The sequence below is a fragment of the Heterodontus francisci genome, chromosome 26, assembly GCF_036365525.1.
Source record: "Heterodontus francisci isolate sHetFra1 chromosome 26, sHetFra1.hap1, whole genome shotgun sequence".
NCBI lineage: Eukaryota > Metazoa > Chordata > Chondrichthyes > Heterodontiformes > Heterodontidae > Heterodontus > Heterodontus francisci.
In genome coordinates, this window is record NC_090396.1 from 15,710,032 (window position 1) to 15,716,031 (window position 6,000).

The following is a 6,000-nucleotide window of genomic DNA, read 5'->3' on the forward strand; positions in this document are numbered from 1 at the left end:
TGAACACCTCTATCAAATCTCCTCTCAACCTTCTTTTCTCGAAGGAGAGAAGCCCCATTTCTCCAGTCTACGTTTGGAGCTGAAGTCCCTCATCCCTGGAACCATTCTCATAAACCTTTTCTGTACCTCTCGAAAGCCTTCACATCCTTCCTAAAGTGTGGTGCCCAGAATTGGACATAATATTCCAATTGAGGCCGAACCATTGTTTTATAAAAGTTCCCCATAACTTCCTTGCTTTTGTACTCTCTGCCTCTGTTTATGAAGCCCAGGATCCTGTGTACCTTTTTAACCTCTCCACTTGCCCTGCAGTCTTCAGCGATTTGTGCACATATACCCCAGGTCACTCTGTTCCCCCTTTAGAATTGTACCTTTTAGATTATATTGCCTCTCTTCATTTTTCCTACCAAACTGTGAACCCACCTGTCAATTAGATCATGGTCAGGACTAACTGTTGGAATATAGGAAGATGTCCTGTTTGACAAATCTGATGTAAGATCATCAACCTGGAACATTAACTTTGTTTTTCTCTCTCCACGAATGCCACCTGAACTGCTGAGGATTTCCAGCATTCCTGATGGACAAGTAACGACATTTAGCCACACCCCCAGTCCCATGATTGATTGGGGTTCAGTTAGCTTCCACCCCCAGTCCCTGTGCCCCATGGAGGGCCAGCCCCGAAGCCCCAACTGTCCCCACCACACAACACTCCCCACCAGCCCGCCCCCCAACCGATGCCCCTTGCCTTGCCAGGGCTCAGCCGATTCTCCCCAGTGAACCCCAAAAACCTACCTTTCTTCCAGGGCCATCCATCACCTTGCTTGCTGTGGCTGGGCGCAGTCCTAGCAGTGGCCACCACTCCAAGTGGCGCTGCTGGGACTAAGAGCTGCCGGCCCGCTGATTGGCTGGTAGCTCCATTAGGCGGGACTTCCGGCTTCAAGTATGTGCAAGTCCCGCCCAAGACCAATTAAGGGCCCGTGGAGCAAAAACTCCCGGCCTTTCTCCCCAGACCCAGCAGAGGCGGGCTTGCCCCCGACTTTTGGGTCAGTGGGCGGAGCCTCCTGCCAACATAAAATTCCAGCCTTTCTCTCTCTGTCTTTGCCTCATATCCTATACCAAACTCGGCTAAACCTCACTCAAATCCTGAGAACATCACGTAGTAAACATAAAAAGGATTGGAAAAACTGGAAACATGCTTTCAGGTATGAAAATTTTGGAAGCTTTTATCTACTTTCACAGACAACATTTTAATTTGGAGACTGTGTTAGGCACATACAGGAAGCTTGTACAGTGTATACTCACACACTGATCTCTCCAAAATAACCATCCTACCAAAAAAATATATATAATCTCAGATCACGGCAGAGAAGGTTCCTCTGACAGGAATGCAATCCCAGATGCTTCATCACTACGTTGCTGATCAGTCTGGCGTTGTCTATGCCCAACCTACTACACTTTGATGTGCAATCAGAGCCATCATCCCTCGGTGCGGGGGTGGGGGAGGGGGGGGGGTCAGTTGGCTCCACCCCCAGTCCTCTGATTGATAAGGGGTACAGTTGGCTCCACCCCCAGTCCTCTGATTGATAAGGGGTACAGTTGGCTCCACCCCCCAGTCCTCTGATTGATAAGGGGTACAGTTGGCTCCACCCCCATTCCTCTGATTGATAAGGGGTACAGTTGGCTCCACCCCCAGTCCTCTGATTGATAAGGGGTACAGTTGGCTCCACCCCCCAGTCCTCTGATTGATAAGGGGTACAGTTGGCTCCACCCCCAGTCCTCTGATTGATAAGGGGTACAGTTGGCTCCACCCCCAGTCCTCTGATTGATAAGGGGTACAGTTGGCTCCACCCCCATCCTCTGATTGATAAGGGGTACAGTTGGCTCCACCCCCAGTCCTCTGATTGATAAGGGGTACAGTTGGCTCCACCCCCAGTCCTCTGATTGATAAGGGGTACAGTTGACTCCACCCCCCAGTCCTCTGATTGATAAGGGGTACAGTTGGCTCCACCCCCAGTCCTCTGATTGATAAGGGGTACAGTTGGCTCCACCCCCAGTCCTCTGATTGATAAGGGGTACAGTTGGCTCCACCCCCCAGTCCTCTGATTGATAAGGGGTACAGTTGACTCCACCCCCCAGTCCTCTGATTGATAAGGGGTACAGTTGGCTCCACCCCCAGTCCTCTGATTGATAAGGGGTACAGTTGGCTCCACCCCCCAGTCCTCTGATTGATAAGGGGTACAGTTGGCTCCACCCCCAGTCCTCTGATTGATAAGGGGTACAGTTGGCTCCACCCCCCCAGTCCTCTGATTGATAAGGGGTACAGTTGGCTCCACCCCCAGTCCTCTGATTGATAAGGGGTACAGTTGGCTCCACCCCCCAGTCCTCTGATTGATAAGGGGTACAGTTGGCTCCACCCCCAGTCCTCTGATTGATAAGGGGTACAATTGGCTCCACCCCCAGTCCTCTGATTGATAAGGGGTACAGTTGGCTCCACCCCCAGTCCTCTGATTGATAAGGGGTACAATTGGCTCCACCCCCAGTCCTCTGATTGATAAGGGGTACAGTTGGCTCCACCCCCAGTCCTCTGATTGATAAGGGGTACAGTTGGCTCCACCCCCAGTCCTCTGATTGATCGGGGGTTCAGTCATTCAACGAGATCATCAAACATGGCACCCCCACCATCTCATAAATCAAGGGACAAACTCAGACGAAAATCAGGAGATTTTGTATAAAAATCATGTTTTGATTTTTTTTTACAAACACAAACCGATATAGTTGGTTTAGAAACCTCATTAGTATTTTCTTTAATCTCTGGACTTGTCAACTCACATGATTTTATCTCAAGAGATGTGATTTTGAAGTGAAATTGATCTCATGTGAGAGCTCTCTAATCACGGGACTTTTGACAGGGATTACATGCACACGTGCCTAAGACTCTGAGAGCTGATTCCAGAGGAACTGGGCCCTACCCAAAGCATGTTGCATTGCCGAGCCTGAAGCCTGGAGCTGTCTTGCTCTCAGGCCTGAGCTGTGCCTGACTTCCGCCCCCCGCCCCCACCCCCACCCCCACCCCCACCGCGCCCCCTCACTCCGACTCCTCAGGATCTGGCTGGGTGACTGGTGGGGGGTGTTCAGGCATTTCTTATGTCAGTATCAGGGCCCATGATCAGGCTCCGGCTCCAACTTGCCTGCCTCCCCCACCTTGCTGGTACTACAGTCCGCTGGCAGCCAGCAAGCAGGATATACTGCCGGTGAACACTGCTTCCGATGGCTGATGTTGTTGTTGTTATTATCTCACAGCCAGGGGGAGTGGGCGGGGATTTGAAACAACAAAAAGAAACAAGCAAATAGAGTCAAAAAACAGAGATACTTTCAAAGCCATAAATTCAAACATAACACCGAGGTACAGTCAAGTACAATGATCACCAATACAACTGCACAGAATGACATTTACAACTGACAGGGAGATACATAAATGCTGTGATCAATAACACATAAATAAATGTATTTATAGAATCATAGTAAGTTTATGACATAGAAAGAGGCCACTTGGCCCATTGTGTCTGCACCGGCCAAAAATCGAGCCTCCCAGTCTGATCCCAACTTTAGCATTTGGTCCGTAGCCCTGCAGATTACGGCACTTGAGGTGCATATCCAGACTCCTTTCAAATGAGTTGAGGGTCTCTGCCTCAACTACCCATGCAGGCAGTGAGTTCCAGACCCCCATCATCCTCTGGGTGAAAAGGTTTTTCCTCGTCTCCCCGCTAATCTTTCCACCAATCACTTTAAATCTATGCCCCCTCATCACTAACCTCTCTGCTAAGGTTCACCTCCACTCTGTCCAGGCCCCTCACAATTTTGTACATTTTGATCAGATCTCCCCTCAGCCTTCTCTGTTCCAAGGAGAACAACCCCAGCCTATCCAATCTTTCCTCATAGCTGCATTTTTCCAGTCCTGGCAACATCCTTGTAAATCTCCTCTATACCCTCTCCAGTGCAATTACATCCTTTCTGTAATGAGGTGACCAGAACTACACACAGTACTCAAGTTGTGGCCTAACCAATGAGTTATACAGTTCCAGCATAACCTCCCTGCTCTTATATTCTATACCCCGGCTAACATAGAAACATAGAAAATAGGAGCAGGAGTAGGCCATTCGGCCCTTTGAGCCTGCTCCACCATTCATTATGATCATGGCTGATCATCCAACTAAGTAACCTGTTCCAGCTTTTGCCCCATACCCTTTGATCCCTTTAGACCCAAGAGTTATATCTAACTCCTTCTTGAAAACATACAATGTTTTGGCCTCAACTGCTTTCTGTGGTAGCGAATTCCACAGGCTCACCACTCTCTGGGTGAAGAAATTTCTCCTCATCTCAATCCTGAAAGGTTTACCCCGTATCCTTAGACTATGACTCGTGGTTCAGGACTCCCCCACCATCAGGAACATCCTTCCTGCATCGACCCTGTCAAGTCCTGTTAGAATTTTATAGGTTTCTATGAGATCCCCCCCCCCCTCACTCTTATGAACGCCAGTGAATATAATCCTAACCGATTCAATCTCTCCTCATACATCAGTCCCACCATCCCAGGAATCAGTCTGGTAAACCTTCGCTGCACTCCCTCTATAGCAAGAAAGGAAAGGATTCCATATGCCTTCTTAACCACCTCATCGACCTGTCCTGCTACCTTCAGGGATCTGTGGACATTCACTCCAAGGTCCCTCACTTCCTCTACACTTCTCAGTATTTTCCCATTAATTGTGTATTCCTTTGCTTTGTTTGACCTCCCCAAATGCATCATCTCACACTTCTCCGGGTTGAATTCCATTTGCCACTTTTCTGCCCACCTGTCCAGTGTATCAATATCTTCCTGCAGCCTACATCTATCCTCCTCGCTATCTACCACAGGCCAATTTTTGTGTCGTCTGCAAGCTTCTTGATCATGCCCCCTACATTTACGTCCAAATCGTTAATATATACCATAAAAAGCAGGGGTTCCAGTACTGAGCCCTGCGAAAAGCCACTGGAAACAGCCCTCCAGTCGCAAAAACACCCGTCAACAATTACCCTTTATTTCCTGCCACTGATCCACTTTTTTATCCACCTTGCTACATTTCCCTGGATCCCATGGCCTTTTTGTTCTCACCAGTCTGTCATGTGGGACCTTGTCAAAAGCCTTGCTAAAATCCATGTACACCACATCAACTGCACTACCCTCATCTATCTTCCTCGTCACGTCTTCAAAAAATTCGATCAAGTTGGCCAGACAAGATCTTCCCTTAACAAACCCATGCTGGCTATCCTTGTTAATCTGTGCCCTTCTAAGTGATAGTTTATACGATATTCTGTTTCTCAGAATAGATTCCAATAATTTGCCCACTACTGAGGTTAGATTGACTGGCCTCTAATTATTCGGTCTATCCCTTGCTCCCTTTTTAAGCAGAGGTACAACATTAGCAGTCCTCCAATCCTCTGGCACCACACCTGTATCCAGTGTGGACTATAAACAACACATACACACGTAAGATTAAATACTTATAAACTAATAAACAGATAGGCACAAATGCATGTACAAATAACACAGTTACTATTATGAATGCTGAACTTTGTAACATGATTATGTTTATAAAATTGTAATTTTTAAAAGTTTAAGATGGAGTCCAGAAGGTCAGGTGACCACACATCCACTCTTTTAAAGGACAAGACAGAAATCTTGGTTACCAGGACAACGGAGAACACAGAGCAAAGACTTTAAAAAAAAAACAGGGACTCCAGGGGTAACACCTGAAGAACAATGGGTTTCACCCTCCCAGACTTTCGGGCTGTAAGCAAGGAGTCAGTGATTCTGAAGGTGCAAATGTACCAGGCAGCTGTTAACACCTGGGAACAATGGAAGGCCCAGGTGGCTCTGTGAAACCAGACTTCTGGACTTTACATATTGAAAAAGGGGCAATAAGCTATTGATTTTTCAGCCCAGATAAATTTAACAGATTTTCTGAA